At 34.4% G+C, this 11,156-nt stretch overlaps 2 long non-coding RNA genes across 2 annotated transcripts; one reads left to right on the forward strand and one right to left on the reverse strand.

Moving 5' to 3' along the window:
- Positions 1 to 3,696: 3,696 nt before the first annotated feature.
- Positions 3,697 to 7,928, reverse strand: LOC111616412. Its single transcript, XR_002755244.1, has 2 exons — positions 6,763 to 7,928; positions 3,697 to 6,653 (listed from the first exon to the last, which is right to left on the reverse strand). It is a non-coding gene; the product is annotated as an uncharacterized LOC111616412 (long non-coding RNA).
- Positions 7,929 to 8,652: 724 nt separating this feature from the next.
- On the forward strand, positions 8,653 to 11,047 carry LOC111616411. The gene is made up of 2 exons (XR_002755243.1): positions 8,653 to 8,775; positions 10,832 to 11,047. It is a non-coding gene; the product is annotated as an uncharacterized LOC111616411 (long non-coding RNA).
- Positions 11,048 to 11,156: the final 109 nt, after the last annotated feature.

An 11,156-nucleotide genomic window follows, 5' to 3' on the forward strand; every position in this document is an offset into this window, starting at 1 on the left:
ACCCTTTTTGTAGGTTTCCCTATCTTTTGTAGTACGATCTGACTTGTTTACTAAAAATAAGAAAGGGAGAAACGAAAGAAACTTCCTTCGGAGAGGAAGATGAAGAAAAGAATTATAATAAATAAATAAATAAATAAAAAAGAAAGGAACCGAAATAAAACGAAAAGCGGTAGTTTATGAATTTAAACGCTGGGAATCGTTCCAGATTCTCGTAAAGATGCCCCAAACCATGAAGCGTCATAGGAAACCATCTGCAACATTTCTGGAGATGGAATGACTTCATTAATAAGTAACTGCAGGAGGGCTTGACTCCTGTGGATGACCTCCACCTTCAAACAATGCGGTCGTCAAGCATGAAGAGAATCAAAACCTTCTAAATTTAAGTCAACTAACAGATATTCCATCATTTTCATCCCAAAGAAGTAATATTAAATACTTAAATTTAAAATTATATATATATTCCCGGTATTAAGCGGAAAAGTCTTGACGCCACCTCCTTCGAAGCGCTTAATTATAAAATTAATGGGTTAAAATAAAACTAAAAACTAGTCAAAGTAGGTATAAACGAGTTGAGCACTAAAAACAAGAGAGGTAAAAACACTTACCATTCAAAATGTCTTTCTGCTTAACTCGGCAGTGTCGAAGATTAGATCTGAGAAATACAAACAAGAGCAGTTAGATAAAAGGTATTGTGGCTTGTTTTACACGTGAACAATAATTGGTATGGGGTAGTCGGGGCCTCACCTGCCTTTAAAAAGTGTAATTGAACGAACACGTGTCACAGCCAAGGAGGACAACTAAGAAGTACCGTACGTTCTCAGTCAAGGTACAACACTGTCTAAACCTTCCACTAGCAACGCCACCCAGTGGCCACGCTAGGCAGCCTCGTCTACAGCAACCTAAACCCTCCACGCCAATGAGCACATTCGAGCAAAACTAGTGAGAAGGGCCGTAACTGGGTCAACTAGTTTCCCAACCGCCTTCCCCTTTAAAATATTTACCTGACGGTTTACCGGTTTCTACCTTGATGGACTCCGCTTATACACATAAAAAAGATTTAGATAAGAGTTGGAGAGTATGCGACCGAATGCGTTTCGTTATTGTCCCGCGTGTGTCACGGCCAGGGTTAGGGTTTGTTGCCCCAGGAAGAAGTCACCCCCATCTTGGTTGTCTTGAAGGAAACATTACCCATCTAGTGTTGCTTGACGTCTGTGCGCACGTGCTCTCGTGCAGAACGCACATCATATCGTGACGTCATGCACGAGAAATAGTCACGCAAGATGGCGGCGAAGGAGTAAAGGACCACTTTGTCACGGTGAATGAGAAAGATTGGACCGTCCAATTTGGACTCGTCCGCTAATGGTGTTTGTATATATCCCTTCGTCTCTCCCACCCGGTCCCGGTCACCGATTAGAACAATGGCCGTCACCTTCTACATCTTCCCCCACCGTCACACATTCATTTACATACGACTTTTTACCGTGATGCATCATTTCAATAGGTAACCACCTAATACGTTATAAAGTAGACAGCATGGTCTTTTCTATGCCACTGGGAGAATAAATATTTGCCTTTCAATCATGTCCGCTCCTAGACATAGCGTGATCACAGATTGTACTCATTCAAACTCTGCGCAATATTCTATCACTTTTCTGGTTACCAAATCCCATCGTTCTCCTCCCTTTTACACCGATCATCCTATGATTAACAATACAAATTAACAATCGTCACGTAAAAATCGCTCGGTTACGCTTTCATTTCTTTAGTTTTTTTTTTTTTAACTACCGAGCGTGTAATTCTCATTAAATAAGTAACAAATCAATACAACGAAACACTCAATTACAATTAAATTTCCTTTCTTTTTAATTTCCTACTCCTTTTCCGGTTTTATTGACGAACAAACAACAGAATTAAAGAATAAATAAATAAATATTTTAAACTTAGTTACGACATTTAACTGCATAAAATCTCCTTTTTTCCGTGTGTGTGTGTGTGTGTGTGTGTGTGTGTGTACGTGTGTGTATGTATATAGAAAAAAATCGACATCGCTGCTTCTGTAGTCGCTGAACAAACAAACACGCGAACTCGGATACAGCGCCGTAAACCCGACTACACTTAAGAAGAGGGGAAGGAAACTTTTTTCTTAATGACTTCAACCGTTTTTCTGGTATATACATATGTATTTTTGTTAATTAATCAATATCGATTATTATATAATTCAGCATAAAACCGGGGAGTGATGGTCATATTTACCGCAGATTAATCACGAAGAGGTCGAGTATACTCGTATTTAGGATCGAACGTAAGGTTTTTTAGGGACCGTTCCGTCACGAGAACATCTCATCTATGTAAGTGGCTACGAAGAAAAACATTTCTACGAAATAAATTGCTCAACTTTCTCCCTTAAAAAAAAATAATAAAAAAAAGAAGTACATTTTGAAGATTTTATAGAATAATTTTTTTTTTCTTTTTAAATATTGTCTCTCGCCATTTTATTTTACTTTATCCTCTCTCTCTCTCTCTCTCTCTGCCCCTTTTAGATAGGTTCCACTGCCATCCTCCCTGGTATAGAAGTGAAGTTATCTCTCGATAATAACTAATACTTCTGACTTTTTCTCTCTGGCTATTATTAACCGGGTAGAAATTAATAAAAATGTAGAGAAATAATAATAAGAAGAAAAAAGAAGTGGAAGAAAAAAATGAAGGAAATACGATCATTCCGTACAAGAGACAGCCTGTCTCTTGTGCAGCAAAACAAATTGTTGTTAGTCTACATGAGGTTGCTATGACGACGTTGAAACCGCATCCTGCCTCCTCCTTCTGTCAGTAGAGGCCAAGGACATCCATTCGCAAAGATCATGATGCACAAGAGCGCACGGATACGCGCAGTTTTGACGTCATCACGTATGGTTAGGGAGCTGTTTCTAAAGATATCTCTCCCTGGTTGGTCTATTGGCAAAGAAAGATGTTTTGAATGAAATATTCAACTTCGCTGATGATCTCTTTTCAAAGAAAAATAACATTCTATAAGTTGTGACGCCACTAGAGATGAGCAGAATTTTATATTTATATAAATATATACATACATATACGTATGTATATGTTTAATTCAGGAAGAATAATAAATATATATATATATATTTTGAAAAAGAAAATGATTGTAAATGTTCGTTTTTTTTTTTTTCGTTCCAACAACTTTTTTTTTATATAGGATATTCCTGTTAAAAAGGGCGTTAAACAAAAGTGGACCTATTCAAAATCGATATTTTCGTATCTGAGAAGCAAATCAATTTTCCTTGGAAAACTACTGCGTGATGATTCGATAAAATTCTGTGGAAAATGTTTTTCTTTGATTTAAAAATTTACATAGAACGATGTAGGTTAAGTTGATTCCTTTCTACATAATATTTTTACAGAAAAATACGTATAAAAATGGAGTGGAAAGAGTATACATTTCTTCAAAATCTTTTCGGGTAAACCAAAACAATAATGAAGACCCGTGGGCTTTCATTAACATAAAAACCCATTAAAACAACTACTACACGCTCTATTTTTATCGAAATCGCTCTCTAAGGGATTAGAACCGTATAAATATGGATTTATAATTAATAAAACATGTTTTATTAAAGGCGTTAATGCGAAATTGGTTAAAGAATTTACAATAAAAGTTCGGTAGCCGAAGAAGAGAATTATTCCTTTTTTTTTTTATTGTCGTTGCTTTGACAGACTTTTTGTTAAATATTAAGCGATTTCTTTTTTTTTTTTTACGATATTATCCTAATTCCAATCGACGTAAAATACTATCGAGGGGCGAAAAACTGAAGTTAGACAATAAACGATATCATTAACAGCAGGAAATATTTGATTTGTTAACCGTAGTGAAATTATCGCCATTAACTAAAGTCGTTAAACTGTCACTTTTTTTACTTCTTCAGCTTGTTAAAGAAACTTAATATAAATTCTCTAAAATTTCTGATTTACTAAACGAAACTGTCGTCGCTCCGTAAATCTATATTCACCAAAATAAAACCCTTTCATCGGTAATATAAAGCTTAAAAAAAGGCCGAATATTCCGGTTATTATCATCATTTTTTTTTAATTCTGGATACTTCACACGAATTATCGCTTTAATTAAGAGAAAAAAATATATATTGATTTTTTTTTCTTTAAATTATTTTAAATCCTGATGAATTTCTTGATGGATTAATTCTTTAACAATTTTCTATGGAATCCTACTTATTTACATCTTTCTCTTTACTTTTTTTTTTAATTAAATAAACTTGTTTGATTCTTCTTTACACTTGTATCGCTTTGGTTTCTTTACGCTTCGACAGTAACAGTGTCATTTTAGAATTTACGTGTACAATTTACTTATTCTAACGTACAAATAATTCGGTTTTATACGTATAATTTAAAGCAATCCCCTTATGAACAATGCCAACTCCTACTTCTTCTACTTTTCTAAATGGGAGGGTAATAAAATATTTTAATTACTCTCCTAATTTAGTTCGAAATGATTAAATTAAAGCGAAAAATAGACGAATTAAATGATTTAAAAATTTATATTTTAAGAATAAAAACCGATTTCTAACAACCTAGACTAAGCCAAAACCTGGCTACTCCATCATAAATTTCTCTAAACCCGGCGTGTCTTTAGTTTATCGAAGGAACCATTTCGCTTTTCTTAAAGGAAAAACACAAAAAACCTATCCAAAACACATCCTTTCGTCTTTTATCTTAATGATACATCTATAATTAACACGTTATCCAACTTTTTATCCGGTATCAAAGCCACGAAATAGGACAATACGTTTTATATTAATTCTACCCCATTAAATATTATTATCATCATTACACCCAATGCTATCGCCACTTTTTATCATTCGGTTTATAGCTAATTGCTTTAGTATATTAGCACGTGCGAAATTTTTACTATTGCTACAGAATTTTTCTCGAAGATGTAAAGAAAAAAATATATTAAAAAAAAAAGAAGGGGGACAACCCACGAAAGTTAGCGATTTCGATGACAGATGGCGACACTAACCGCCCGTGACCTTGATTGGGCAACCCTTGCAGCGACATTACATCGACCTTGGCAACTTGGGAAACCTTAGTTTTGTATCATTCGTTTTTATTTCTTCGCATCTCGAACAACCCCTCGGCACTTATCTCTGCTGTCAGTCAAGGTCGGGCCACGATGGGGCAGCTTCTACCTGAACGGAAAGTGTAATTGTGACATGTTTTCCTACCTCTACCCCATCGAACAGGCTACTTTTTAATTGAGTTTTTACTTTCACGTTTCGAAATCGTAACGTCTTCTTCACGCGTGCCAGTTAATTTGGCTACCATTTTTTTTTTCTCCTCCCCAAAAAAATTTGTGTTCCGTCATAGAAAATACGCCTATCGGGTTCGCAAGAAACGAAACTATCGATCGATTCTCTTAAAGTTGCTCTTGTGTTTGAGCCTTTCTGCTTACTCGTCCATCCACGCGAAATTTTTGTTTACCGAGAAGCGACCGTGCAAATGTCGAAGCTTCAGGCTTACACAAGATGGTGGCAAAAACAGTGGGAAGAAGAAGAAGGAGGAGGAGGAGGAGAAGGAGAAGGGGGAATATCACAAAACGGGTTTACTTCTACGCTAATCAACTCGTAAACAGATTTTTTTAAAGTCCTTCTTCTCTACAGACCTATTCTTTCTGGTCTGTCGTTGGGGGGGGGTTATTTTTAAACCTTGGAATCGATAGATGGCGCTTTGGGCTTGCGGGTTCGAATCTTGGATTCGAATTACGAAGCGATGTAATTAGTATGCATGACGTAACGACCGTGAGCACTCGTGTGACCGTACCCACATTACATTTAGGGGGAGGCGAAAGATCACCTCTCACCCACGTCAGTACAGGTGAGAGTTGGACGGGCGCCAGGTGAGAAACGCAGCGTCTCCATGGCAACTATGACGGGGGCGCATGACAAAATGTCATTACGTGCGACTTCGCTTCCTTTCCCCCAGCAGCCAGGTAGGAGTGGGTTGCGATGTTGATGAGATTATAATATTACATTTATTTCGGCAATATCCTGTGTTCATCATACGTTCAAAACGTGCTTTCGCTCGGTGTTAATCGGCGCAGAAACACGACGTGGGCGTACAGTCATTGTTTTTTTTCTTCTTTCTTTACCTTCCTTCGTCGTAAACAATATTGTTCTACCAGAAAAATAAGGCGAGATCCGAGAAACTATTGTTTTAATTCTATAATTAGACACCGAACAGATATTTTTGACACGATCATTTAAGGCAAAAACTCAAGTTATCCGTCTCCTTCCGTGCCTGTTTGGGATTCGATTCCAAACATTGGAACTCGGCCAGAACACGTCTGCGAAGTAGTTTTTGAAGAAAACAAGGCGCTTTTTTCTCCTCACGTGTGCCTGACAGATGTTAGGAACCAACAACAATCGACCTTTGACCCCCTCGGTTCTTACAAACAATCCGCCAAAAACATATCAACAATGGGGATGTTTTGTAAACAGGGATAGGGGTCTGGTGTTTGTAAGCCCCCTTAAAGGAAAAAAAAAAGCCAAAAGGGCTAATTCGCGATTGTTCATCAAGCACCTGCTTTCGTCCAAACTATCCGCCAAATCCCTCGAGTTACTTTCTTCCACCTGGAAAAAGAAAAAATCCGAGCCGATATACAGGCCTAATTTCTCGCAGGGGGGCGTAAAATAAATTATCTCCCGCGTAAAAGTTAAAATTTTTATAAGTTAAAAATACCTTTAATCGCTTTAGGTAATTACAATTAAACGTGAGAATCGCTGATTGTATATTCGCAGCGATGAACCTTCGTCCTACCCCTTCTTCGCCGGGGTGGAGAAATGCCGTCACGTCCACTGCCCACACTCCATCTTGTCCTTGGTCGTCATAGTAACCGTACCCGATTGTCTGACATCACGTTGACGTCACTCGTTACGTCACCGACATCCTTGTTCGAATGCGGAACGTTTAGCCTCTCCTTACTTTATTAGTTAGCGTCAGGACAGCTAAATACTTTCCTTGACGGGGAAAGGGGGATTTTTTACTACCCGAAACCGAACAAACAAGTCTTTCACAATCAGTGTGTCCCGCGAGAGGACGGACAAACCGACGGCCTTTTTTTTTCATCCGTCTTGTTTTTAATGTATTTTGGTTAGCGAATTCTCGCTTTTATTAAATCGCTTTTTTATCGCCCTTATGTGGCTAGCAGTCGAGCCTAAAGTGATTACAAAGCTCCCCTGTGATAGTAAAGCGCATTAAGTTAATGATTTTCCTGTGTGGTATTCCATTGGATCTCTTTAGCTCTTAGTGGATTAAGGATTCTGTCCATAATCCTATATTCTTATTAAAGTTCCTCCCTCCTGAAATTTTTAATCCCCCCACTCTCTTCCGGATTTATAAAATAAAATACGTTTAAATAATCCTGGGAGAAAAGGGGAATATATAAAAGCATTTTATGAGATTAGGAAATCATTTCTAATCTCTCCCCAGTCATTGTCTGTCTAGCTAAAGTCATGCTTCTTACTATATAATTGATACAACATTATAAAAAACTAAATAATAATAATAATAATAATAAAGTTCATCGGTACCGTTTGCAAAATTCCGCTGTTATCATTGTGTTATAAATTCACATTACTATGCACTTAATATTTACAAATTTCAAATCATTGTTTACGTGTCATATATATTTACAATACATAAACAAGTAATAATCTATACGATCGATAGAGTATTTTTTAAATTGAAATTCTTTAAAGCCTACGCTAAGGTAATATAATACGTTGTTTATTATTTATATAATTTAATTAAATATCTCTAAATAATTTGATTTTATTAATTACTTCATACGTAAAGTCTTATTTTTAACTCGATATCAATTTTTTTTTCACAAGAAATGCTCTCTTTGAAATACGAACCCCATAAAAATCGATAGAAAATATATATTATAAAATAGTAATTTATTATAATAACGAATGTAATCTATAAAATAATCAATATAGATTTTTAATTGGCACCGTTTAACTCTTACTTTTTAATTAAAACAAAAAAGTATGTCAATTAAAATTACTTTCAGGAAGAAATTTACTCATTTTAAACAAATCGCTGGAATAAGAATTAAATTAAAAATTTTAATAAACAAAAATATCAATGAACGTATTTTTATGAAAGAGAAGAAGATGAAAAAAAAAAAGAAAGGAAAAAAAAAAGTGAAAGTTAAATTAATAATAGCAACTCGAGCGCACGTGCCATTTGTTAGAAAATAAAAGTGAACGATTCACGTGATCGTTTTACTATAAATAGCAACAACCGAGTCTCTTTTTACTTTATAATAAATTTTAAAAAATAAAAACAAATAAATAAATATATATATATATATATACTTTACATAATCTTCAGGCAGTTATTAAAAAAAATAAAGATAACAACAACAACAATAATAATAATACAATAGCTGTTACAATCTGCATTATGAAATCTAAGCTAAAGTACGTGTTGTTATGTTGTTATCCATCTTTTTAATTGCATAAATGCGATTATATTAATAAGATCCGAGGTTTTGAAAACCAAGTAAATGCAATTTTCTCTAGCGGAATTTTCTGAGAGTAAAACGATATAATTACTCGAATAATTTAACTTCGTAAGAAAATCGTGATCCAAGTTAGGAAGGAGAAGAGAAAATGCGATGTTAATATTGAGTATTTGATGATTGTCGAGTGAGTGAGGGAGTGGAGTTCCTACGTGTACAATCTGGTAAACGTCTTTTAGCTAATGAATTGGATAGAATAGCGTTATTTTTTCTGATTACATCTGGCAAAAAAAAAAACATCAATCTGAACGGCTTCTATACACTGTACTTCTTTATACAATTTTCGAATCGTAAAAAACAGTCGTATATCCTTTACAACCGAGTAATGTTTGTACAGTACTTGTATATCCAGGGGCGGATTTAGGAGATACGCAGGGCGCAATTGCCACCCCCATTCTAAGGGTTTTTTCGAGTAAAGCCGGGTACATCAGGTAGTAACAAATTTTTGTTAGGCATGCTCTTTCCTTTCTGTAACCCCTCTTAAGATTTCTGCACCCGCTAATGCTTATATCTATCTAATTCTGATCTTAAGTGATGCCTAGAAACATGTTGTTGTCTAGACATCAGATTAGACATTTTTTGTCAATCAAAAACTAGCCTGTATAAAATTACGCTATTTACTGTTAGTGGTCACGCAAATTAAGCTGTAATTTCTTTGTATTCATTAGAATTTGCGTATTTTATCACATGTCCACTGATCTTAAAACAAGGAAATTTTAGGTAAAGCTGATTATAAGTTACGCTCTTTTTTATAATTTTAATTATATACATTTATAAATATATTTAATATATATATATATATATATAAATATAACGTTTNCTCGTTTATACGGGCCTATACAACAATTACATAGCGTCATTCAAGACGCCCAAATACTGTTACGACCCACGTTAAAATATATATATATGTGTATATATATAATTCTCGAAATCAATGTAACTAACTAATCCTTGACTTACTTTACTACTCGAAAATTCTTTGTTATTTTGAATAATATCGAATCAAGTTCAACGATGTCCATCAAAAAATCGAGCCACGTGACTTGGGTGTTGCCATTTGGGCAAAACTAGGTCAGTCTCACGTGCGCGATCAATTCCCTCCACGCCCTCCAAACCGCTTTGATCCGAAGCGGCTAGCAAAACGTGAATTTTTTACGTTTCGTGACGTGACGTGACGACCATGAAATTTACGACGGAGCGCATCTAATATTAGAATAAATATTTAAAATTAATGTTGTGACGTCTCTAACTTTATCACTTCCGAAAACATCGGAAGTAATTTGACTAAACAGAGATTTACTCCCATCGGAGCGAGTTAAAACGAAAAAAAAAAATCGAGTATTAAAAGTGATATTCGGTCAGAAATTAATTTGGACTTGTACCAAACCTTCTTAGAATTGATATTCCGAGAACACGAGACAGACCGGTTTGATCAGAATTTACAAAATATCGGGTTATTAACACAGTTGCGGTGATAAACAAGTAAAAGGAAATACCTTCCATATTCTCGGATCTATCACTGTTACACTGATAACATTGATTTTTCCAACCACAAACCGCCCATTTATATCTAAAACTTCGATTAATTTATCGCAAACAGTAATTTCCCTTTAAAGTCTCTCCGCGTGTTTTAATTGGCTATAAACTTTTTCAATTATAAAATTGATATATATATATATATATATATTTGAAATTTTAAATTAATTAATAATAATTTTTCATTATTATAAATATACCAACGACATCCAAGGCCATTAATAATAAAACCAAAAGGCTATTTTACAGTTTGGTCTACTCTAATATAAGCATAAGGAAGGGATTTTTAGCTGTAAACAAAACCAGTTTGCTTATTTTTAAAGAATTAAAAATCAAAAATAAAGCTTTAAAATTATGCATTCTTAGCCATTTCCTTCCCTAAAAAAACAAAAAACAACATTATAAAAAACTAAATAATAATAATAATAATAATAATTAATTCTTGTATAAATATTTAAATTTTTATTTTGAGGATTTTATTTTAAGCTCTTGTAATGAATTTATATTATTTAATAAAGGTTTTCTCGTTTGAATACCTTTAATTATATTAGGATTTACATGATAATAGTCTATACATATACAATATTAATGACCTTAGTACTGTATTTTAAATTTTGCTAAATAAATCTACATTTCGTATAGAAATGTTAATTAATTTTTGTGTATTTTTTTTTTAATAAACAGATTTACAAGACGGAAAAAAAAGAAAAAGAATGGCTAAAAGGGCTTACAGAAGGAGACATCAAGTAAACACATTAAAAAATCAGACTGGCTTAACTATTAAAAGTAACGTCACGAAACATTATGGTAAATGAGAGACATCACGCAAGAGAAACGAGTGTCTTTTTTACCGCATATATTTTCGAACGAATAAATATAAAGATAAAAATCGGTAATTAACCAATAATATCCTCGTTTATACGGGCCTATACAACAATTACATAGCGTCATTCAAGACGCCCAAATACTGTTACGACCCACGTTAAAATATATATATATGTGTATATAT

The sequence above is a fragment of the Centruroides sculpturatus genome, unplaced genomic scaffold (genome assembly GCF_000671375.1).
Source record: "Centruroides sculpturatus isolate CEXI.00-Female unplaced genomic scaffold, Cexi_2.0 scaffold3330, whole genome shotgun sequence".
NCBI classification, from domain to species: Eukaryota; Metazoa; Arthropoda; class Arachnida; order Scorpiones; family Buthidae; genus Centruroides; species Centruroides sculpturatus.